This window comes from Labrus bergylta, chromosome 5, assembly GCF_963930695.1.
Source record: "Labrus bergylta chromosome 5, fLabBer1.1, whole genome shotgun sequence".
Lineage (NCBI taxonomy): Eukaryota > Metazoa > Chordata > Actinopteri > Labriformes > Labridae > Labrus > Labrus bergylta.
Genome location: NC_089199.1, coordinates 15,480,479 through 15,507,821, shown reverse-complemented (window position 1 = coordinate 15,507,821; position 27,343 = coordinate 15,480,479). Strand labels below are relative to the sequence as shown.

General features: G+C 37.6%; 1 protein-coding gene across 2 annotated transcripts in view; it reads right to left on the bottom strand.

The window, feature by feature from the left end:
* Window positions 1-27,343, bottom strand: part of foxp1b (forkhead box P1b) — a 130,466-nt gene that overhangs the window by 90,900 nt on the left and 12,223 nt on the right. For both annotated transcript variants that reach the window (XM_065954973.1, XM_065954972.1), the window contains exon 2: window positions 4,627-4,692. The gene's annotated coding sequence lies outside the window, so the exon portion shown is untranslated. The remainder of the gene's footprint in view (window positions 1-4,626; window positions 4,693-27,343) is intronic.

Here is a 27,343-nt window from a genome sequence, read left to right as displayed (position 1 = left end):
GAAAAGAGACATTTTAAACTGTCTATCTCTGACAATACATCCTAATGATTTCAGCTATCATTATCTTAGATGAAGTTAGTTTGCCAGCAGGATTGAACTTGGAATGATTCAAATGTAAACTGACACATCAACAAGTTAAAATAAACTCAACACTGCTAACTACGCATCCATTTTAAGTAACCCAGTTTAAGTTTTAACTTTTTTCGTATAACAGCTCTTTGTGATGCTTTTATTTTGCCTTTCTTACTGTCATGAGCCTAAGTCTCTTTATTTCTGTTTTTTATATACATACCTGCTTTTATTGAGAAATAATTCCAATTACACTTTCTCTTGGTTGTAAAGTTACAGTGTTAACAACATGGTAATGGCAATATGGTGATTGTGGTGATAAAAACAGCTAAAACAACCTCTTTCAGTATACATTTATACATTATACATTTCACCTCTGAGCTCATACCTAGCAACTGGCGAGAGACAGTATTCAAAACACTCAACATGTGATCATGTTTTTTAGAGTATAGTTTACTCTCTCTGTATGATGGTGTCCCATGGTCTGAGAGGACGCGGTAAGGAATGCCCCGTCTGGTCAACATGTCTAAGCGAGCAACCAAGATTCAGCCCTATCAGGTTATCTGCATTGTTCTAATTGTATTGTGGGATGGTTATTGGTGTAGATGACGGCGAAAGACATGCATTAAGATATGAATGAACTAAAAGGTGTGCAGTAATGTTATTCTGACGTTGTAGGCGCTATAGTTTTGTTTTTTTACATGGCTATGACATATCCTGAGATCTCAATGAACATTCAAAGGCAGAAGCACACATTCATGTTGTGCCTTTGCATCTATAGTGATGTCTTGGTCAGAATGATAAATTGCATTTTCACGCTGCCTTGCATTTATGCAACCTCTTTCTGTTTTTAACTACAGCAACCAAGCTTATATAGATAATGGTACTTACAGTGCATGACAAAAACAGCAACAAAACTGCCAGTGTTTAACATTCTTGCTAGAATACCCCCATGTGGCACTTTCACTACAGCAAGTTGTTTATTATGTTCCAGGCAAGGCATAAGCGATTAAAGAAGCTCTTAAGATTCAAAGTGTTATAAATGCATGGAAACACAGTGGACTGTAAATGCCAAAGAATTAGAAGCTTACCAAGCCTTTTATTAATACATAGCAATTTTCTGCTCGATGCTGATATAAAGAAATTACTTTTTTAAAGTTAGACGTAAATGCGCTGAAGAGAACTATTACAGAGACCCTATTTTTATCCCTATATATAAGCTCACACAACCGTTCTGTTGGCTCCACTCATGAATACACTTGTTTATTTTTAATATTTCCATAGAAAGTGAATTATAAAATACCAACTAAAACTGATAAAACAACTAAAACTAAGGACATTTTCACAAGAAAAAATTCAGCAAAATAAGAATTACAACAAATGGTTTTTATGTTCTCCTTCACATGGATTTATAACATTTAAATCATGTTGATAATGAGCTATGCAAATTTTGAAGTGCTTAGGGCATCTGAGGATTTTATAAGAGGAATAGTTCTTGAAAGATGGATGTCATCATGTCTGAATAACATGGCCTTTATAGGTAGAAACACATCAGCTCTATGTATGAGCATATGGCATATGCTGATGTTGTATTCTAGATATCTTCATTAATACATTTGTACGTATCCTCAGTTTCAATTTTCTTCAAGTCTCTTTTTTTAATGTGGGGTTAAATTTCTGAACCAATTTATGGCAGCCTATAGGCAAAAAGTGATACAAAATGATTAATTATTATTAATAACTTACTCTTGATTTCGCTATCGATTTTCAGGTCACAGATTGATTGATTTTCTAAGCCATTTGTACATTTTGACAATAACTCTGAATACAAAAATATTACAAATTTGAATTTACAGGGATTTTCCTGCAATAAAAACTTGGAGGTCACCGCCTCTGCCTAATTTCTCCCTCCCTCATAATTAATCTTCTTTGCTTTAACTTCATCATTCACCATGCCTATGTTGCTGTTTAGTCTGATTGTTGGTTGTGTCTTTTGTCTGATGTGATCTTTTTTTATGTGCTGCAGAAGAGGAACCTGTTGTAAACCAGTTTTAACTCAGTCAGGCCTTTTTAACTGTAACTTTTGTTTTGTTTCTTTTAATCATTACTGTATAATAAATTAAATGAAAATTCAAAACAAATCTCATGGACAGCCTTTTTCACCTTCACAACAATCAGGCACAACCTGTTTCGATAAACATTGCAGATAAACTAGCCTACACATTTATCACCTCTAGTTTGGATTATTGCAATTCCCTTTTTGTTTCAGGCTGCCCTGACAAGTCTGTAAAGACTTTTTTAAACTAGTCCACATTCTGCAGCATGTGTTCTGACTAGAACTACAGAAAGATACATTACTTTAAAACTAAATTAGCTTTTCTGCACTGGTTCCATTTAAAATCTAGAATATAAATTAATTCCTTCACTTAGAAAGCACTTGATTGCTTGATGGCCAGGCACCATCAGATCTTAAAGAGCTCATTGTGCCTTATCACCCCCCTGGAATCATCCACCAGTCAGGGTCCAGGAGGCAGACACCCCCTCTAACTGAGACTGCCATGAGACCTGGCACACTGAGCTGCTACACTTGAGCAAATGAGTCAAAAAACACATAATTCCCAGAGCACCCTAGAGCGATAAATACATTTAATTCTGTAAAGTTTTCACAATAAAAGCACCTTTTTGTTGTCTCTATGAAGTGCTTTTATTTTGAAACAGCCTTATCAGGAAGTTGGGTGTTTTCAGCTGCAACAACTTAACAGAACTCAGAAGATCAAAAATAAAAACTTAAAACCAAACAGATTCATTTAGAAGCTTCATTGTATATCCTACTTAGAGGTAAACACACAGTGTATAAAAAACAATTTAAAACAATAAATGGATAGTTTTGCTTCTCAGGTTTAGTTGCAGCCATATCAGCCTTTGATGACACAGCTGCATTGGACACTAACCAGCCTCAAAATAACAAACTGAAAAGCCTTAAATACTCATTAAACTGTTTATAAGCTAGACAAAGACTCTGTTAGTATTATCTTGTATAGTTTAAACATTTCATAAAACATTCTATTACTTGAACATTATAAGCCTTGATTACACCATTAAACATGCTGTTGGTTGAAAAAAAGTGGCTGGTACAAAGAATGGTGTAAAGAAATAAGTGTAATATTGTCTATGTTTATGTCCTATAGACAAGTAAAGCACAAAAATCTTGTTTTAAGATTTTGTGTATTGTATGCAATATTCATTTCCTTTGCTATCACAACCTGTTTAAAAGATAAACTGAACTACCTGTGGTTGGTTTTTGAGTTTAAAAAGACGTTTTATTTATCACGCTACAAGCTTTTGTCTATAAGCTAAAAATGGTAACATACAGCGCCGGCCTAAAGAAAAGACGAAAGAGAAAAATGACACTTTATACCTCCCTAAGGGTTTTAAATGTCAGGTGTCCACTTGTTTTATTTTGTTATTGCACTTTAATTTGTAAAGATTTGCATTTAATTAAAAACTACTTTGAGATTTGAATCCTCTTGTCCTTTTTGCACTACACAGGGCAGACCCATTTTTTAAAAAAAAGAGTAAGTAGTAACTTTTACTTGAAGTACATTTTAAACTGTTAATTTTACTTGTACTTAAGTCAAATTTGATCATAATAATAGTACTTTTACTTGAGTAGAATATTTGAATACTCTTTCCACCTCTGATATTCATCATGTGTGTAATTATTCCAAGGGCAAAGCTTGTTTTTTGTATTTTAATAATCATGAAACTAGTTTACATCTCAGAAATTAGTCTTGTTGAACACCAGTTTCATCTCACATCTTTCTGTTTATTTTCCTCAAACATAAAATCACTGTTCAAAAATACAGTCTAAATACAACATGTGCTAGCAAGTTGCAACATACTGACAGAAGGCAAGAGTGAGTGAGAAGGAGAAAAAATGATAGAAAAGGAGGAGGAATGTGGCAAAGATATGAATGAAGTTGAAGCTGTTGCAGACAGAAACGAGACATAACTGTTAACACCCCTTCTACCCTGACAGCATGCTTCGCCCAAAAATACATCAGAGCAGACCCTATATTTTTCTCCTAACAGGGATGGAAATAAGCAACAGACAGACAAGATAACCATAAAAAAGGTTGAGTTGCCAATGGCAGTAATACTGTTAATCACTCACACCTTTGTTTAATAAACATTGCTTTAACACATTGAAGCCTTCCCTGATAAGAAACAACATGTACAAAGATCTGGCGGTACTTTGGTGTACAAATAATTCCACTGTTAGATGTTAAACAGTGCAGCAACTAATTTCAAACTAGTTATGAGACTAACAACTCTACATTTTGACCTTCTCTGTGCTACTTTTTTCTTGTTATTTCACTCACAAAGAGCATCTGTTGAACTATCCACCACCAACATTTCACCCTCTTGCAATACATACACACTCAAGAAGACTGTACACAGCAACCAAGTCAACCACTCTGCATATAATAACTTATTAAGCCAGTTCAATACAAATGCATACAGAGAATGGAGACTGGTGAATGATTTCATGCTTACCTTCTACAATGGTTTGCTTACTTGAGCAATCTTAAGTTCCAGCGATGATAAAACAGCCTCCTGGCCCTGTGGACATGAAACAAATAATTATTTAGAGTAATTAAATATCTAATACGTCCAAACATGAGGTATATCATCAGCATCCACAAAATGACTTACAGGAAGAAAAAAAAAAGATTGCAGGTGTAGTTCACCTGAAGTTCACAGTAGGTTTCAAACCAGTTTCCTCTGATATATTTGGATAACATGTACGGTCTGTGTATGTTCTTAGTAATTATCTGTATTTAGTCACTGCATTATTTGCTCTTTGCATGTCTTTGTTTGTCTGAAGCCAGATGATCAATGTACCTCCCTCTGCTGCTACAGGCAAACAGCCACAATTTCTGTCCTGAGCAGGGCAAAAGGCACTTTTTTTTTTTCTTTCTGTTTGGTAACCTCAAATAAACCCAGTCATGATAACGAATCAACAACGGAGCAAGTGAGTGAATGACTTATTTGCAAGACAAAAACTCATCATGTCGCTGACAATAGATGCCCTTCTCCTGGTGGTGAACAGTATACCTGTACCTGCTTAGCCCAATTCACCTGCAAAGCCTTGATCAACATACACAGCTTTCCTGACTGAGCTCTCAACCCAGGAAATGAAGGGGGGGGGGGGGGGGTGAGAGGGGAACACAATCTTATTTTTATGGTAAACTGAGAAGAGACTGTTGAGCCATATCTCTGGTGGATTTAAATAAAAGCATTAAAGCCTAGCCGGAAAAAAAGATCAGAATCCCTCTCCCACTGTTCTTTTTCGCTGTTTACATTTGACAGTCAAAACTGTGGTCAGGTGTTTGAGCAAGTGTATGTCTAAAGCAGACTTAGCATAGATAGAAACACAAAGTGACACCTTGCTCAGTGTTAACTGTGTGTTAAATGCTATTGCAGAAAAGTCAACGTGCAGCTAGCTCAGAGCTCTACTGAGGGATGAACAATTATCCACAATAAACCATTCCCACACAACATTCACTTCAATAGTAGTACAGTGTGTGACAAATAAATACAAAATAACAAGCCACGACTAAAAAGGAAACAATTAAAAGTGATAATGTAACATGAAACTTCCATTGTGACATCTGGTGAAGATTAATCTACATTTACCTGGATATCCTCTCACAAAATTTGCCATACTTTGGATACAGTGAAAAATGTGGATTGATTTTGTTAAGCCTTTGTGATCCCACAAAACGCATTAAGTGTATCTAGATAAATGTATCATCATTTTAATAGAGGGAATTTAGCATTTTAGAGAAAATGCAAAACAGGATCCTGAGAGCATCTGTACTCTCCTTGTAAAACAGAGCTCATCTTGTAATGCATAAGCAGATAATTGTCTCCATTTCAAACAGCAGAAGACTGTAATATTGCCATTTAGAACAGTAGGAGTGCACAGAATGTAGGGTAAGGATAAACAAGCACATGCTGTTTCATCCGGATGGGAAAACCTAGCCCATCACACACTCCCACATTGAGATTTTAAGGAGTAGAACAACTCCTCGTTGAGATAATTACCCACCCAGGTGGTTTATGTGCATGCTCAGTAAGAGGCCTAAGCAAAGAATATGAATCAAAATGTAACAATTTAAATAGACAATGGAATCCAAGGAGAATTTGGCAAGGTTCTCTTTTAAGGTCTTCAGATAATTTTGTTTGTGCGATAGGTCAAACAGAGTGGAAAATAGGACATTAAAGACTTTTGACAAAGAAAAATCCCATTGTAGTTCAAAGAAATTTGTGTGCAATAGACAGCATGGCCGTTAACCTGATACCTAATAGAGGGTCATATGGTCCAAATAATGTTCCCATTTTCTATGCAAATACTGCAGGTTTCATTATAATTGTTTGCTGAAAAAAACATATTAAACAACCTTTTTTTTAAAGGAGAAGGGCAATCAAAAGGGTTTTTTTTTTCTATGATAATGAACTGCTGTGATTCTGAGCACAAACAAAGACTCATTTCAGTCTGTCCACACACCTATGGAGTGGAGTCCCCTGTTTTTGAGAGGGTCAGGACTTTACAATATGCTCTCTAGTCTCAGGAATGTTAGCAGTACCTTTTGCTTTGTGGTAAGATTGCATGCAATATAAACACACCTCCATTGAAACAAACCCAATACCAACAAAAGGCTTGTATTCACTGTGGACAGCTCTTCAGCTCCACTAATGGACAAGCTTTCATCTCTCTTCACACTGTGCAGACAAAAAGCTGAGGGCCCATGAATATTTACCACTAAGTAAAGTTATTCCATTAATTACTCCAAGTACACTTAAAACTGTACATGTGGCTACTTCTCTGGCACATCATTAATGAACCTTCTCATATCATTACCATATTAATGTATGCTCAACTCAATCTTTGTCAATCTCTTTTGTAGCATAACAATGAGTAAGGTGTTTTACCTGCTCTTTTGTAATATAAAATAACAAAGAGTAAGGTCTTTTACCAGCTTTTTGCAAAGTGTCTTGAGATAACATTTGTTATGATTTGGCACTATTTAAATAAAGATTGATTGATTGATTGATTGAATCGGAGTTTGACAAAATTCTCCATTTGGGAGAGAGAGTATCAGAATCTAAATAAATCTATCACGACACATCTTTTTATTTACCATTCCAGGGCCTAGCAGTTGGTTTAGAAAAAATGTGTTTGCAGGTATGTATATTTATATATGTATGTTTTTTTCACTCTTAGCTCAATAAGCATCAGTGCAATCTGGTGAATCTGGTGAATAGATGATTTGGAGAGCTAGGAAAAAGTCATCATTCTCCATAAGAGATAGAAAAATATGGGCTTTTTCTGCTTTGAATTACATTTCAATTTCTGTTTGATTTATTTATTCATGAAAACATGAGGAACATAGCAATGTAGTTTCACCTCCTCTAACCAAATCAGCCTCAGAAGACGCAAAATGACAATTTGTGCGTCATCCTTTCCAGACAAGAAACACGGAGCTTTCCCGTCTCAGGGGGGAAATGAGGGTGGGATGCACGACCATTCAAAAATACTACCAAAATAAGCTGAATGCAAACGGGTGAAGTATCCCTTTAAGTTTTTTCTGTTTGATTTTGTAGTTCTTGTCCTCAGTGTTTCTTTCTTGTCCTACTTCCTCTCTTTGTCTGATTGCCCTAATTGTCCTCACGTGTCTGTGACCTAGTGAATATAGGGTGCCTCCAAATTGCAAAGTGCCTACACAATCTGACAGTAGAAAGTCCCTTCTATCCGTGCTGTATAGTGTTAGGACCTACTGTTCAGTAGGCGCGCACAGTAGACTGCTTCATGTTATTGACACACCAACTCAATTGTGATATGCACGATGGCTCAATAAATAATACAAAACTTCACATTGCATGTAAACAATTTAACATCTTAACTTTCAAAAAGGCGCGCTACCCGATCCGGTCGCATCCATTCAATTTTTATTTTGAAGCGCACTTGAAGTGACGTTTTAAATTTCATTTCACACAGCACTGTGGGTGTTTAAATACAACTCTTATCCTTAAAGGATGCATCCAAACCATACTGCACAAAACCCGGAAGTTAGCATTCATTCTGAAATGTTCAGTCTACTGAAGTGGACCCAAAAAATGACCACTGAATGACCATGAGAGTTCAGTCTACTGAAACCCCCTACTGAAAGTCTGCACTCTATTCTGAACTGTGACTTTTATCATGGCAGCCACTTAAATGCTTCCGGGGTTAAGGTAAAGAGGATAGTGAAAGGAGATAGGAGGGACACTCCCAATGCACCCATTGATTGTGGATGGAGGGGCAGAAGTGTGCAGGGGAAGGGTGACTGACCCATAGTTAAACAGACAGATGTGAACTTTCACAAGCACAGTTTACGATGTGCTCTCTGGTCACTGCTCATGCCGTATGGCCTTGGCATGCAAGACAATGTTGTGCTCATTACTTGTCTTAGTTCAAAAAGGTTGTCTGAAGTCACATACACAGAGATGACACATATGGCTCCTGTATTACCCTGTGGTATATTAAAATCCATGCAAGTCAATGGCAAGTCAATGGCAAGTGGGGTACTGTAACAAACTTTATATATGTTTTTCTTTTTCTCTTTTATTCAAACCTCTGTGTAGATGAACTGATGTGATATTTTCATTTTCCTCTTTTTCAGCATACCTTATGTTCACAAGGAGCCAATTGCAAGATAGCCCCCTTTGACTCTAACTTAAATTATAAAGACTGACAGGCAGCAGAAGGGGCTGCAGCATTAAAGCAAAACCAGTCCTCTTTGTGACTTGTCAAGGGTGGGAGATGTCTACGGATAGCAGTACAAAAGATCTGCCTTTCCTTTCCACAAGAAAAGAAAAGTTTTTGTTTCATCAACTCCGGACTAACGCATAATTATCTCCCTATAGACCTTTTCACCAAAAGACTGACAAAAGTACAATATGTCAGTGTCTTCTTCAGCCATTAAAGGTTTTTAAATATTGTATTTTTTCATCTGTACTTTGAACCGGCGAAATATAGGGGCATAAGTTTTGTTTTTAAATTTTGTGAGATGCAGTAAACGATTTGCTTAAAATTTGCATGAGTATGCCGACTTTAATCATATTTAATCCAGCTGTTTGGTCTGTTGACCAACTAAGCCCAATGTTTCTATTTTCTCACCGAAGAATGCCTTTTAACTCAGGTCGATACAGTTTCGGGAATTTCCATCTGAAACATGGATGGCTCGGAAGAAGATGTGTGCGTGTTTCAAATCTGTCTTATCAAACCACTATATTCTGTTGGTTTAGCTGAGGGGCAGAGTTTGAATACAGCGTGCAGGAGGAGGACTCATCCTTTGTGAAGTTTACTTCATGTAGTTTGACTTTTCCAAAATAGAATTTAAAGAGTGGAAAACAACATGCAGGTAAGCACAAATAAATTACATGAAGCAGGTAAACTACATGCAAGTCTATGAATTTTATATGCTAGTTATCACATCAGCTCAGTCACATATTACTCAGTCTTTGCAATAGGTAGATACTGTAGCACGTTTAACACTCGTTTTAACTGATTCACACATATTTGTTCCTAAATTTAGCTCCTTTGGGTGATATCAGGTTAAGGGCTGCATTGCATTTGTCAATAGGGCTTTATTGTGCAGAGCAACATAACTAGCTAAAGGTTGGACTTGCTAAAAAATCAAGAGGTCCAACCTTTGGAAATGTATGTAATCTGAATAACTTAGATTAGTTAAAGGTGGTAGCTATACTCAATCCCACAATCATAAGTCCTTGGAGAATTGCATACTACAATATTAATAAAATAAATAAATGGAGTAACTAGATTTAATTAGCTCATAAGAAATTATTGCCATTAGCGGATCTCACCCAATTGGGTTGAGGCATTTTTCTTGGAGAAACAGTCATATTTTGTGACGATGAGGAGACAAAGGGGTTTTAGAAAAGGAACTGGCGAGCCAACAGCCATTTTAGTTCACTGAGACTGAGGTCAAGTTAATTAGGCCATTGTCATTTTAATCAGGACAGCTCGGCGGCCATCACGTCCTGAAAGAGGCAGTGGAATTTAAACAGCTGAGGGGATTTTTGTGTGTGTTAACATATGTTGTTGTGTAAATGTGTGTGTTCAACCCGAGATGTCACCCAGCCTTGGGTTATGGAGTATGGTCTGTTTCTCTCACATGGTTTGAACATTAATGAGGTAGAGACGAACTGAGAAAACAGCAGCCTGGAGGATAACCAAGGGAAACCACTCACCCCTGCTCTACTCATGTCTCATTTCATTTGAAAACATTTTAGATATCACAGATTTGAAAAAATGTCCTTCTCCTTGGTCACCAGATTTTGAATCAAGTCTTTCATGTCTTCTTTATTGTGTTGCTCCCTGACATTCTGATTTAAAACATATTCATTTTCATTACTTGTTCATAAGTGTAAGCTAATTTTCTAATTATGTAAAATATATTTTGTATCTGATAAACATATTTATCATATCATCCATTAATTGTCACTTTGTTATTTACAAACCAAAGATTGGCAAATAATATTGAAAAACTTTTACTGTATCATTCACTGAATGATAGATGTGAACAAATCAATACCTTATACATTTATTAACTTTGAGATGCCCTTAAAGAAACAACATGTAGCTTTTCCACCCTAAAATTGCAGTTTTAGAGGTGGATCTAAATGTGCAACTTCCAAAAGGAAGAATGGTGTCTTTCCTATGTCACAGCACGGCTGGGTAGCCCGTTTACTGCTCTTTGTAACTTTGGAAGTTGGCCGTGATCATCTCGCAAGAACGGCATGCAACACAAAAACATGTCTTGTCTTTCTGAAGATGATTTGTTGTTCGTTTGGTGCCTGTTATGACATAATGTTGATAAAGTAATGGAAAATACCATCGTGTTTTATTTTGAAATTGACCGGGCGCTCTGTGCGTTTCTTTGTCTCTTGTCCTGTTTCGGTCATTTTATTCTGTCCAGCTTGACGAGTGCATGCATTGGGCTCCTGTCTTTGTACATTCATATTGATTCTGCGATGGCATAATATTGGTGTCCCAGTCTGTGAATTTCCATTGCACGGCACAGCAGGAGCTCCAAATACACACACAGTACTGTGCTCCCTATAGCCGGCTCCACTGAAGCCGTGTCGCCTTTGTAAAGCTTCTTTTACTACCATTTAAGACTGTTACATCCTACTTCCAGAATCATTCAATAAGGATACAAAAACAAAGGTGACCAGAACATATAAGAAGCCAACACAGACACAAGATTTAACCCCTGAGCTTTATTTGATCAATACCCCCCCCCCAAAAAAAAGAGAAAAGAAGTAATCAAAAATAAACAACACAACAAATTGTTCATCTTTAACCAAAAAGAACAAAGATGGGAAGGCACCTGTCAGAAAGGTGGTTCTGACAGATGCATAGATTGGACTTGAAATGGTTAACATAGTCATTATCACAATAAGCACAGCTTTCAAACAATGAACGTCATGAGTTTTACATCTACATAAAACAGTTGTGTACACAAAAGTGAGTGTTAAGAATACACCTCCTGCATGGCAATCTTATCACGGACGGGCCGCCAGGTCTCGAACAGGATAATAATACACTACAGGCTGTACCAAATATCAAAGGTATTTCTAAGTAACACAAGGTGGAGCAAACTGTTACGCATCCACAACTTTTTTTTCACTCTGGGTTTGGTTCTACCACCATCGGACTGTGTCATCCCTCAACCACCCGCCTGACGACTGGAATGGCATCACCTTGTTTCATGACAAATAACAAACACAAGCAAAGGAGTTTCATCCGTACATCTCAGCTGTCTGTTGGACGGTTTTCTCTCATCCCTACTTAATCTGAAAGTGGTTCCGTTTGCCCCTCTCAATTGACAGTATTGATCTGACTCAGTCAAGATGGCTAAGTGACTGATGCTGCAGCCCAAGTCTCCCCGAAAAAAGCCAAATCAAGATATCAAAAATAAAAATAAAAATCAAGGAGACTCAAGCCAGGAATTTTTTTTTAAAACATTCTATTCACAAGAAAGGTGAGAAAAAACTACACAGTTTTGATTTTTCTCATATTAGTAAATTAATCAGCATCAATCTCATGAGACTTTATTTTTTATAAATATTACCGTGCAGTAAATACTGTCCACTTTAAAGCGATATCCACTGAGCTAGCCAAATCTTGATATCAACAGTTTCATTCTAATCTTTAGATTCTGATATTCCATGTGTTATCTAAAAAACTCAATGTTTTTAAAAGTCAGGTAAGATGATCACATTTTCAGTCTAAAAAGAAGGAAAGTTAGCCAAGAAATAAGGTTCTTTACTAAGGTCAGTTGTACATTTTTAAGGGCACGTGTCACATCTCATTTAGTTATTTCCTTGTTGGCACATCTTGGATGCCAGTAGATTTTTTATCCCAAAAATCTTAACATTGAAATTACATTACAACTGTAAATAATGGCCTTTAGAAAATGTCTTCAAGAAGATATTAGTCTTGCTCATTACAGCTCTGTTAGAAGCAATATAGCAACACCTTTTAATTAAAGTTTAGCGGTGCAAAGTTATAGAGGTTTTCCTACAGGCATGCTCAGTAGTCTCCACTGTGCCATTTTGGCACAGACCTCTATATGTTTTTATGTCCCAAGAAAAATAACAAAGGCTATGAGGTTCTACTCAGATTTATATCATAATCTGAGATAAACACTACAAAATAATTCATTATAACAAATTAAAACATAGTGATCCACATTTTGTATCATCCTCGTGGTTTTTCAGTCAGAGATGTCCTTTCCACTTGAGCTGTCACAAGTCTCACTCTTGCAGGGTGGAGTAATGAAGGATGTGGTTGATGATGTATAATCTTCATCAGAATGATCCTGATCTTCACTTTGGAAACTAGAAAAAGAAGAAAACAATCTGGGTTGTAACGTATGTGTTTACTCACTGGCCAATACTTGGGACATGGTGAATGAAAAGATACTAAAAACAACAAATAGTCTGCATTGATTGGTAATGAGAGGGAATAACAGTGACATGAAATAGTATTATAACATATTGTACAGTATCGTGTCAGAAAGTTGCCATGTGAGGCTTATAAACTGATATAATACTTTATCTTTACACCGTACTTATCATGCATTCTGTTTGGTAATGATAACTCGAAGCAGTAGCGTTATTCGGTGTTTACAATTAGACATAAAAAGACATTGTGACACTGTGCTGATCGTCGGAAATCAAATGTTCTCTGTTTACTAATGATAATGTCGTTATACAAATAACTGTATTGTTTCATTGTGCAAACGACTTTCTTTACACAATGCAATTTAAGTGGACAATGATGTCACCCACAGCAGAGTAAACAGACAGGCGCCTTTTAAAAACCGGGTAAACAATGCAAAACAAACAGATTTCACACATTAAAACGGTTCTAAACTAGCTACGACAAAAGTAGTCTGAAACACTTTAGAGATTCCATACTTTTCATTCACTGTATATTTTTGCCAGTAGATCCATTTCTTGTCAGCTTGTGAGTCAAGTGCTTCAGTATGGTGAAAATTGTAGTCCTCATCTTTCTTAGGTCTTTGGAAAAGTCCAAAGGAAAAAAACGTTGTTTTCGGCTGTAATGCACTGATTTAATGCATAATGTATCCTGTCGTATTAGGCGGGAGAGCTCTGGTGTTCTGGGGTTGCGTTCATGAATATCTCTGCAGTCCATTGGTCAATCTGGATGGTTCCATCCTTTCGCTTCAAGCTCTTTGCCCATCAAATTTTTTGTGCAACTGGCTAATTGTTGGTCAATCGAACTGCTCAACCAATAGATGCCGCCAAACATTTTGTATTGAGATTGAGGACCAGCTTGAATACTCAAAATGACCTTGAGACATCCATCAGTTGTTGATTTGTTTGACACGGACAATTTTTTCATCACAAAATAATCAAAGGTATGACAAAATTAGAGTTCTAACAGTAATTGGGAGTTTTAGTTGTCTGTTTGTTGGCCGTTTATTCTGTGGGTTTCGGTCCACTGGAATTAGCAGAGTCACCTTTTGTATGACACCTTGTTATGTGTGTAGCATGATGTAGCATGTGGCTAGTAGCAAAATAATAATAGTAACAGAGATAAATTGTCAGGATATTTAATCACACTGCTTTGACACCAGTTATATTTATACTCAAAGTTAAAATGCATAAGCCTAGCTTAATACTTGCAATATTCATTACTGGAGGCTGTTTTGGGAAGCATTTGAAATTAAAATTTTATTTCCAGGATTGAAATTACTGTTAACTTTGGATACATGTCACAGGCAATCCTGTACTATGTTAAATACTTTCATAGCCACAGGTTTCCTGCAACTCTTCCCTACTTCCTGTCAACATTCTTCTGTGCCTCCCTGATTTGCTTTCAGAGTTTACCTACCTACAAATTGAGTTGCAGGTACACAGGACATGATGTTGCAAGGACACAGTTTTCATGATTTCAGGGTTTTGTCCTAAGATACTTATTTGATGTGTGTGTGTGTGTGTGTGTGTGTGTGTGTGTGTGTGTGTGTGTGTGTGTGTGTGTGTGTGTGTGTGTGTGTGTGTGTGTGTGTGTGTGTGTGTGTGTGTGTGTGTATGGTGTTACAATCCTTACTGAATTTTAAAAGCTTTGCAATAACATAACATGACCAAATGCAGTACATATTCGAGTGACAATCCAAGCATTATATGTAACTTTCATGTCACATTTTAAATTAATATCTAATTAGAGTATAGTTGTGTCAAGGAAAAACAAAGATGAGTAAATGCATTTTACATTTTTTTCCTTGAAACAGAGATAATTAGGAGTGGACACAATGTTGTGTCAAATATGCCAGCTGTTTCAACTCTAAATATTATATATATAATTATAATATAATTTCTAAAGTTACCAGATATCATAATCCAAAAAACTACAGACAAAGGTTCTGTTGTGTGCATCATATCCTCCCTTTGCCTTATCATCACCTCTAGTTCACAGCAAACAGAGTTGTAAGCAAATACTTAAATCCATAATGTGTTTTATTGTTTGGTGTTAACATTTGAGTATCTAAATGTTTGAGTCTAGTTTACATATACTGTTGGCACTGAGTGTAGGTGGTTAAGTTTGTAGACATGGCAAGCAAGGGACTGAGCACATTTGCATTGTGTCTGGTTTGACAAAGTGTTATTTGCATAATTGTATTCTTCCATCATGCTTGTTAACAATGCAAGTTACCTATATTTAATAAATGACCACAGTACGTGTCAGAGTCACAGAGCTGATGATGTGAATCACCCACATACATTCTAGTCAACCAAATTGGCAAAGCTGATGAGCCAAATTTACATAGAACTGTTACTGTGAATGATTTCCACAGTAAAACTCCCCTCCACACTGTAATGGAAAGAATGGATATAACAAAGTGTGGGTTAACGCTGCCCTCAGGAAAATAGCTCAATTACAGTACACCCATGGATATAAACACTCATGTAGCCGTCAGAGTGGTAAACAGATGTGTGGTAAAGTCCGTGATGCATGATGATCACTCAAGCAGAAGTTTCTGCGCCTTCATTCATTGACTTGTTCTGATGATGGATTCCTATTTTTCCCCCCGTAGCTCAACATGTAACAAAGTCATTTGTGTATGGGGCAGTGGCCATCAGGAGACAGCGCTGTTAGAACATCATTAACATGTTCCCTTCTGCATTGCTAAAGCCGACCACCCTTTGACATTCTCAAACCAGTCAGTTTGCATGATGTAGTAAATTTCATAAAGGGTTTCACACTTCTTGAAAAACTCCTGATATTTACTGGAGGAGCTGCATGTGAGAGAGAAAACAGCCAAATATTTAATCTGGGCCTTATCCACAGTTTCTGTCTTTCTAGAAGGAGATGGTGACATTTATGACCAGTGCACAGTGCATGTATACAACGCTACAATCTCCGTGCACATAATTATTCTGCTACATTATGCTTTCTGTTCTTCAGTTTTTTCACTCAACTCTTTTGTTGATATTGTGATTCCTTTGAACTATGGATAGCATTGATATAAAAGTAGATATTCCCATTAAAGCGTTGTATAGCAGACTCGTCTGCGGTTTTTTTTTTACGTCATGACTTGCCTTAGGAGACACACACACACACACACACACACACACACACACACACACACACACACACACAGTCCAAACACTGGTTATAATGTGGAAAAGTTGACACTGTTACCAACTTCTTTTAGTTTTTTTTTTTTTTTATAGATAAGAGCACTCAAAAATGTGTCAAAAGATTTTATTTTGTCTTGGCCCAGAGTGCATTTGAACTGAGTGCATTGAAAAGGACATCCCCTTTGGCTGTTGTCTCTTTGGGAGCCTACCTGTCACACAGCTGATATAACGCTCTTTGAATGTAGTGTGTATTTGTGATCAGAGCAGCAGTAAGCAGCACATGACATAGAGACTAAGGTTGTCAAAGCAGTCTTCAAACATGACTGTCCTCTTCAAGAAAGGAAGCTGAGAAAAGCCGAGACGCTGCCTTGTCTCATCTGCCAGCAGCGCTCACTGCCTTACCGTCTCATCTAGCAACTCTGTCTGATGATATGTACAACTCCATGCTGGACAGCTGTTTTGATTTCAGCCTGCATGACACATCTGCTGTTTGTCATGTTGTGTTGCCTTTCTAGTGCCGAGTCCCACAAGGGCAATATGTTCCTTATCCTTCTGTCAGTGTTTACAGCTAGGGCTAAGGTTTACAAACAGACCAGCATGGTGCACATTTGGAAGATGAGGGAACTATGTGCACCTGTGCATCTGTGGTCAAAGCAGTCAGTCCTTCTGCAAATGTGTGGTTTTTAGGCTGTAGACTGTGACTGTGCAAGAAAGGACATAGAAAGGAGCAAACAGTTTTAAATAAGACAAGACAGGTGACAAACAGTTCACTGAGGCTATACACAAGGTGCAGAGAATAGTTTTATAATCAACAACATCAACAGCCTCATCATAAATATCATTATCATGATGAATACCTTTATCAACACAAGCCTTTATAACATCACGATCAATATCATTAAATAGGAATTCATGGTAGAGCAGGGCCTTAAGATTTTTCTAAAACGTTTTAATGAACTGGAGTTTGGACATTTCATTGGAATTTGGTAGCTCGTGTGACTCTAGTCTCGTGTGACAGTCCCTATGTTTATAGGCTTTTGAAGTACTTTATATGATCATTTCATAAAACTCCCAAAATTTAGGATATTTAAAAAAACAACAGCTGTCAACTTAAATAAGATATTGTGTCCAATTGTATCCACCAAATCCATCCATCCAAGAAGTAACTATGCTGTCTCAGTGAGAATTAAAAAAAAAAAATCAAATGAAGCTCTAGCATAAGTTCAGTCAGGAAGACTATATAATTGCCTTCACGATCGGGTCTTTGCCATTTATCCTTTTTTGCACGCTCACTCGCATTTCCGCTGTCATTCTCGAGCTGTCATCCTTGAGCTGTCATTTTCTGGTGCTGTCATTGGATAATCAGCTGTGTCGTCAACGGTACTGCCAATTGCATGGCGTTCCTCCCTTCTGCTCCCCTTTTCCTCTTTCTCTGCCTTAGTTCATGCTGATGTTTCATGCGCCCCTCCACCTCCCCAACACAGCCAGTCTTCGCAGAATCATCATCCATCAATTCTTTACCCATCCGGTCTCAATCAAGTCATCAGCTTCACCACCACCAATGTCTGGACTCGATGGGGGAAATGATTCTGTCGACATTCAGAATTGTCATTCTCCAAACACATGACCCACCCCATAGAGTCCAAGCGCCAAAGATTTCTGTTAATTCACATTTCCATGTTTTTCATTGTAATAAATAAATGTATTAATTCACTTGTCTCTCCTGATTGAACTAAGAGTGGGATGAGTCCAGCAGTAAAGAACCACAAAGTATTTATGTTTCAGTAGCACAGAGAGACCTCAGAAGGGTGAATCAATAATGCATAATTAAAGATTCTGTCAATTTTCGAAAATGCCAGTATGTGCAAAATTGAGGAGAAATACTTATTTTTGTGGTTTTATTATTGTATAATTTTCAACATGGTCAGTTCTTATAATTATCTTTTTTAGCTAATATTTTCTGTTTTTTATCTGTTTATTTTTTCCAGTTCAAATTATTATTAGATAAAAAATAATACAACTCAGGTTTATCCACATGAACAATTTGCAAGAGTACCTAGGACCAGCCTGCTTTGTAAATGCAGTGAGGGTGGGTAAACATATCAAAAGTCTCAATCACATTTCCAAATGACACTACACTCACACTTTCTTTTTGCAATTGCAATGCTTCGCAGAAACTCTGATGAGTTATACACGCTGAGTGTATGTGTGGTTCATCAACAAGTTAGTGTAATAATACTGCTGTACTTAAAATGAATGCAGGTTGTATGGTGCACAAATATGATCAAACACCATAACTGTCATTTTGAAGGGCGTTACAAGACCACAAGACAGCAGAGATGGCACGGCAGGGAGGCAGAACACCGCTATGGGGCTCTAATATATTCAAAGAGGGATCATTTACTTAAGACTTGCATCCAAGGATAAATCTGGCCTTCATTAGCCTCAATCTGACACAAATGTGAACAACATGTTGGCTTATCACGTGAACACTGCCCCTCCTCCGTCAAAACCCGAAACCCCCCCCCTTTCTCTTTGAGACCTGCACTGAAAATTCCTCTGGAAATATCACAGTTTGTTAGCATTCCAGGGATAATGTAACATTCAGGCCTTCATTAGAGACATCATTTTATCATTAAGTAACTGGGCTATACATAAAATACATCAGCCTCCAGTCTTCCCTTAACAGGAATGAATTTCTCCAGCTTTAGATCAAAACAGATTGCTTTTATAACTATTGAAAATAACTTATAATTAACATAAGTTTACAAAAAACAAACAAATGCACAACCTCACGTTGAAAACAAAATTATAACCTTTGTCTGAAGTCCATTTGGTGGCCACCAAGAGACCTCAACCTAAATTTCAGTAAGACCAGCTCTGCAACACCGACCTGAAAAGAGCTAAAGGCGTGTAAACTAACTCTGACCAAGGTGCACATGGAGCTTTTAAACAAAAAGGGAAAACAAAAAAAAGTGTAAATTACTTTAAACATAAAAGCAACCAAACCAAAGCAAACACATTCACCTTTATATATACAGAAACAGGCGAGGTACCATACCTCAGATGCTAATTGCTTGATGGTTAATGGGCGAGTGTTCATATGCACTGCTGAGTGCATGTTGAGTGTGAGAGCAACAGTGGAGGGACAACAAACGGGTCAATTTTAAATTAATATTCATTAACTCAGAATTAAAGGCAGAATAAATGTTTCACAGCCCTGCCCTGCCCTGCCCCCCCCCCCACACACACACACACACACACACACACACACACACACACACACACACACACACACACACACACACACACACACACACACACACACACACACACACACACACACGAACATTTTTGAATATGCATTTAGCATCTCAAATGAGAACTCCCTTGATTACATAAATAATGACACATTACCAAACCTGTAATAGAGTTCAAATTAATTTAAGCATTGCACCGATAGCATTTAAGCACTGCTCCTCCCTAACCTTAGATCAAGCACTGTTTAATTACTATCTTCCCAAGACTGAATCCCTGAATTCCCTGTAAGGAAGGTAGCTATTATTTTACATCATCTACTGTTAAATATTTTAACGCTATATTTCGGTTAATTGGATTCAAGACAATAGGATGTGTGTTTAAGGTTTATTTTTGTTGATACAAGTTGATACAAAAACTGCAAATTTGCCAATTAATTATTGTCTCCCACATTAAAAAAAAACACCAAAAAAAAAACCAGAATACATATCTATTTGAATATTGCAATTGTGTATTACAATCTCTCAAGTATTATTATTCTTCCAAATGTTGTGATATATAGAGCAAGTAACAACTGATTTAAAAGAAAAATATTTGTTTAAAAAAATTGCCAATCAAGACCTACTGCATTACCATATTTGGAAGAATAAATAAGAGAAAAACTTGCAGAAAATATCCAAGACGCGAGCCAGTTGTAAATTATTTTGAGATTTCTTTCTAAATGAAATATATAAGAAATAATACTGTCTCCCATCTGTTCATTAAACAACAATCAAAAAGAAAAGAATTCTGACGTTTAGCCAATCTAAAAAAAAGCAATATTGTTTTTCTTCAGGAGATCCATTTACTCCCCCAGGAATCAAGAAAACTTTACAGGAATTGGGTGGGTCATGTCTTTGCCTCATGTGGAAGTAGTAAAAGTAGGAGGGTAGTAATCCTAGTTTGTAAACAGTTGCAGTTTAGGTGCATCAGGGAGCACCAATTATAACAGAGGAGATTGCATGGGTCATTAAAAGTCTCTTGACTGGTAAGGCCCCAGGCGATGGCTTCACAGCAGATTTTTATAAGGCCTATGCTGATGAGCTCGCCCCTTTGCTTCAACAGATGTATATTGAAGCTCTGGATATTGGAAGTCTACCCCATACATTATCTGATGCACTCATTTTCCTTATTTTAAAGAGAGATAAGGGCCCACTAGACTGCAAAAGCTACAAAACCATAAGCTTGACTGGATGTGACAATAAGATCCTTTCTAAGGTGATAACCAGCCTAATTCATCCTGACCAAGTTGGTTTTATTGCACCCACAACTCTGCTGATAATATTCAACGTTTAATTGACATTATGTGGATCAAAAATAAATGAATCCTTCCAAACACACTCCCATTTTAACGTCATTTGAAGTTTTGTGTTTTGCCGACATAGAACTCACAGCGGACATCTCTCTCTTTTTCTCTCTCTCTCTGTCTGGGCCCCCTGCAGAGTGTAGTGTACAGACCTGCGACATGTATGCGAGGGGTACAGAGATAGGGAGCTGATCATTTAGTTCATTGGTCTTAAAGGGGTCATATTATGCTTTTTCTGGTTTTATATGCTCTTTAGTGTGTTTTCCAAGTGTCCTGTGCATGTTTAGGCACATCTATGTGCAAAAATTCAAAGTCTGCGGAAACGCGGCTTCTCCTACGTCCTCCTGTTAGCTGTAGCATTAGCTGCATGTGACGCTCGGTTCTAGCCCCCCTCGAAAAAATTTTGCCAGTGTGACGTCTTGTCAGTGTGATATCACTGATCTAAGCCCATTGGCTCGTTGTGGCAAGCCCAGCAGCTCATGTTGCACATCCGTTAACTTCTGTAGCACGCCCACGATATGCCGTAGCCTGCAGTAGCACAGTAGTGCTAAGGTGCTAATGTTTGTTGCAATATGTTGCAATATGGTAAAAGCTGCTTGACATTTCTGAGAAGACCAGACTTGGCACACGTGGGGACTCTGAACGTGGGCACTTCAGAGCCTTAGAGAGAGAGTCAGAAGCGAGCCGGTGCATGGAGCGGCAGTACATGAAAACATACACTTTTTTCGAACTTTAGCTATTGTGAACTTACTTTAGTAGGTACAAAGATTAAATATATGAACCCCAAAAAGGGCATAATATGACCTCTTTAAATGCCAATCATATTGATCAAAAACTCACCAACGGCACCCCTAGAATAACATGCTGCATTGCTAGATCCCCCCAAATACAGTTCCAGTGTTGCCAAAACCCAACCTACTCTGTTTGTGATTTGCAAAATTTGATTTCCGTAAATTTGTTTAGGTTGAGAGCGAGAGCTGCTTTGTATTGCATAACATTGGTAGGGTAACGCCACTGACTCAAACTTTATCAAGCACATCCACAACAAACTCCCACGTGTATTCATATTTACTATTCTTATCTTTTCTTCTCACAGTCTCACGCCAGAGATCCAGCAAGGTGCAGGAGTACTTTAAGGCCTGACACAGAATTAAATTAGGATTACAGATTAAGAATAGTGCAACAAAAATGCATTTGTTTATCTTGAAAACAAGTCCTCTGCATATGAAAAGATAACAGCATTACAGTAAAAGTAAAAACAGTTTACCTGCAAGTTTTACTGATGCATTACTCTACTAAACACCTCTCTTTCAATATAGATGTGCAAAGAGGCATTTCTATATGTGAAAAATGTATGTGGCATCAACCCCTTTAAATGATATGCTAATGCTACATACAAGGAAATATATACTCTTGCTATTGATGTGGGGTTTTCTTATGTTTACATGTCAAGGGGTCATTCATGGCTTCACAAAACACTATGCAGTATGGCTTGCCTCATCTTCATCACACACACACACACACACACACACACACACACACACACACACACACACGATAAAAAGAAAAACATTCCGGCAACAACCACCCTAACACAATGACAATAACCCCACCATTTGTGTTGCTGCTGAATGTTTTGTCTACTACGCTTCTGCGTTAAAGCAGTCAAAATCTAAAGAGAATTTTGATGTTGATGGTTTTTTGGGTTTCTGCTATCAAAAAGTTAACCGTAGTAGCTGACTTTCATCTTTCCCTTTGCTGCAGTAGCTTTGTGTTGAATGAGCAGCAGGGCAGCATTTGCTTGTGTCTTTGGATAGTAAAACTAACCATTTATATGCTTACGCATTTACTGAGTTATTATTTTCTTTTAAATTATACATTTTTACAAAAATATCAAAAGCAAGAGGAAAACTCCAGTAACATTTAAGAAAACTCCAGCCTTGTGTTTTCATTGGGAAACTATTTAAATGTGTTCTGGCTGTCTATCCTTGGACATAGTAACGTGCAGAAACAGCAGGAAAAATTGAATGACATATGATGGACTCAAGTAGAGCATTCACACAAGCCAGGGACAGGTTAAAAAAAAAGGCTTTGTTTTATGTCCAGTGTAGGGCTCCATAAATAGAAAATCAGATACAGTCAAACAAATCCACAAAGGCAGGCGAAGGCAGAGTCAGAAGTGAGGCAATGATCAAAACACAAGTGAGTAGGAACAAGTAGGTGTAGGACAAGGTGACACAGGAAAGCACATCGAAGTGGCATATAGAGGAAGAACAAACAGGGACTGTGTCCGAGATTACACATACTCACCATATAGTACACTAAAGGGAATATATCATTTTGTAGTGCTGTCCGAATTGAGTGAGAATTATTATACATTATATAGTGGATTCTCTCTATCCTGCGATGCATTGTGAAAAGTAGTGTACAGCCGATGGTCACTAACCATGCACTTTATATCATCATGCATTGCAGTGCAAAGGTAAGTGGCTGACAGAGAAGAGGGAAGTGACCAAAAATACCTCATTTTATGCATTAGGCGAGATATTGAGTAGTATAGAACTTTTTTTTTTAATTATTATTATTGTGTTGATGAGCTCACTATAAGTTAATGACTATGTGATATCAGACACAGCCAGGGGTAAAAAAGACGCAGTTAAGGCCGGTGAGATAAAGCTTACACAGGTTGCAGTAATCACAAGGTGCAGGCATCTAGAATCCAGACTTTGGATGAGGAAGAGACAGGTACGTTCCAAATAAAACAGGATGGTACAACACTGAGACAAAGACATAACCTTAGGTAGCTTGACGAGGTGTGTGACTTAGGTTTTTTGGCTCTATATACTGTTTAAGTTTTCCATTTTCAAACATACCAAGAATACGCTAGATTATTAGCAGAAATATTTATTGAAAGGCTGGAAACCATCATGCTATTAATAGGCTATACAGTATATTCAAAGGAAGGATAAATTAACAACCTCAAACAAGCCTTACACCGTTTTTTTTACTTTTCTTTGAGGAGCTTTAGCGAGCTGTGATACAAACTTAACACAGATGCCTCAATATTACGTAAAAAGTAAACAAGACCAACCGCAATATAAAGTTATTTTATTCATGTTTTGAACAAATCATCTATAAATACGTTTCACCAGTTAATTTAAGGCATTAAAATGCCCATGTTCAAAATAACGGCTTCTTTTAGTTAAGCTCTGCCATTCACTTCCATTGCATGATGCCGCTTTACTTCTTCCTTCCTTTTGAAAACACATAGGAAAGAAGCAAGCACAATGTGTTTCCTGAAAAGGGTGAGAGTTGAAAAAAACCTGTCCTGCTCGAAGAAACACTGCTGCCCCACCAGAGCTGCTACCACTAGTACTTCTGCAGAGGTAGCAAAAGTTCCCCTGAGAGGTAAGTGTCTGCCAACTCAAACAGGGTTCATTTTCCTAACTGTGGGCTGCCAGCCGCCCATGTTGGCCTGTGCTGTGCTTCCTGAGGGCTGACAGCAACTGGAACTCTTTGAATAAAGGTAACAGCAATGTCACAGCTACTGTAAACTTGCTAGGCGGATCCTGTCAGCAGGACATTTCCAATCAAAGCAGAAACAACCACACCTTAAAACAATTCCCACAAATCACAAAGAGAGCAGAGAAGCAAAAAGGCAGAAATAGCTGCCCTGATCTTGCTGACAAAAATGCAAGGAGATCTGACGTGACTTTCAGCTATTGGTTTTAAACAAACAAGCAATTTGAAATAAGTTAAAAATCTTCATTGTTTTGTTGATCACCTTTTCATAATAGAAGAAACCCGTACAATCTAGCTGATTGTTTTCTTCTCCATTAATTTAGAATTCGAAAATCAGGCATTGTGAGGATATAAAACCTTGTCATTTCCAGGGTTTAAGTTCCATATACCCAACTTTGACTTTAACACACAAGAAATGATTAGAATACATACACAATGTTGTGGAAACTCTGACCAGTTAAAGGCACTTAACAGGAAATTGAGTTTATGCTTGGTTTAAAATTAACCATCACAAATGTGACATGGCCAAATAAAACCCTGGATAAGCAGCTTGAGAATGAGGTATACAATCCACCAGGCTGAACACAGCACCAGTTAGGTACAGCTACTCGACCAGCACCAGAGATCCCCCTTACAGGTCACTGAGATTCTACTGAGGGTGGTGAAAAAAATCTTCAACATGTAAAACTATTTTTATATAGTTCGACAAACACTGTATATAATCATAACACACAATGTTTCGCCTGCTGGGTGGTAAGTTTGTGTTTAGCCAGCCTTTTACAGAAATGTAACCTGGAGACACGATCTTATAGAATTGTACTGCTACTCCCCAAGCTACAGTGGTAGGGAATGTATCATCACTGAGGGTCTGAAGACGGATGGGCTGTCATTACCTTCTCCTGTCCAGGATTCGGCTCCTGGGCTGGGTTGTAGCTAAAAAAGGCTTGGCTATGCTTTCCAGGCCTGCATCATTTTCTAGGAGTAATTCTCTAATGCCAGGATCCTGCCAACGTCCTTGCAGCCAATGGCAGAGAGGCCAGTAAGTTCAGATTAACTGCAGAGTGTAACTGCACTGAACATCTGCTCATGAATGAAAGTACTGCCCACTAACTCAACGAGTTGAAGCCCACTGATTAAAATTCAACCAACTCCTGGTTGGAACACTTGTTTTGTACCGTTCTCCTGAGCCTCCAGAATTATATTAAGAGAATTTCAGCACGTGTATCTGAGAGAACAGCTGGCACTGAAAGGGATCCGCCTCTCGGCAAGAGCTCAGGGACTTCACACAGGAACTGTCTTCTCCTACATCATTTGTCCTTGAAGGACAAACAAGTGTTAAGCACTGAGATAAAATTAAGAAAGCAAATTCTTCATTTTAATGATTACACAACTCAAGTGCAAAAGCATACTTGGCATTACCAGTAAAGAGTTGTACTCATACGAATTGCAAAGAGAAGGCAGAGGGATAACTGTGAAAAGTAGCTTCCTCAGGAGACCTATTAAATGTACCTCTCAATTGTTTGCTTTGATAAGATCATTAAAATTGTAACTAGTACAGATCTGCCCCCAATACTTCAATATGGAAAAAGTTGATTCAGGAACAGAAGAAGTCTGTTAATGAGACCACTTTATCGCATTTTAGAAAGTACAAGGGCTGTTAATAAACCTGTCCTTCAATTGCTCCAGTTATGTACCTGTTATGTTTATCATATTACTGGACAATATGGACAAAGTGTATGGTTAACTTTAAGCCAAAAAAAGCAATTTCAATCAGTGGTTCATGAAATTAACCTACTCTGTACTCTTCAAATGATGAAGAGTTTCTCAATCAAAAATAACCGAAGATGAGATGCTGGTTTAGCGCAGTCGATAGTGCAGGAGATGGAATACATTCCTTCACGCATCAGCATCTGGTTCAATTCCCGGCCTGAGCCCTTGATGCGGTTCCACTCAACTCTCTCCGCTTCACATTCCCTGTTACACTTCAGCTGTCCGATCTAGTAAAAGTAACTCCTTGTAATCACCAAGAATAAAAGATAATCACAAGCTGTAATTTCAGTTTTCTCTTTCTCCATTCTCTCTATTAGTGGTGAAATATGGCCTTCTTATAAGAGTCCTCCTTTATCAAATGTTGAACTTGACATGGAAATAGGAAATGTTACATAATCACATAGACAATCAATTACAACATCATTAGCAGCAACCACTGGCCTGAAACCATTAAAAACACAAATTTGCACACCATGCTAGCCATCTGAAGAGATTCATTAAAATTATGAAAAGACACTAGATTCAGGGACTTGAACCGGCGAACAACCCAAGTCCCTTACGACTGAGCTACTGTCACCCCCGGTGGCTAAATGGCTACATTGGAGAGGGTAATTTATTATGTTAGTTTAGATAGGTTTGTAAGGCTTTTACTTAAACCAATTATACCTTATAAAGTAAGACAATAAACTTAAACATCAACAAGGAAAGATGAAACTTTTTGGTGTAAGATGGATATATTCATGATGGCACCAGATTCAGGCGGCCAAGATAGAGAAAAGGGATTTACATATGGTATTTTTTAGATCTAGCAAATGCATTTGGTTCAGTAACGCACAGCCTGATATGGATGGTTTTTGACTTCTTTAGAGTGCCAGGTGTGATTGTTAAAGAATACTTCCAAGCTATTAGAATGTGCTTCACTACAGACTAGAATAGGGGCGGCTGTGGCTCAGTTGGTAGAGTCGTCCTCACTTTGTGTTTTAAACACTTCATGTGTTTTTACACATTTTGTATGTCTATGGTGTGATACATGTAAACTATGCTTAATGATGTATTTGGATTTAGTTTATTGCAAATGCCCTTATAACGTTGTGATTTTTTGTGCCTGTAAGCTCTGCAGGAAGTATGCTACTT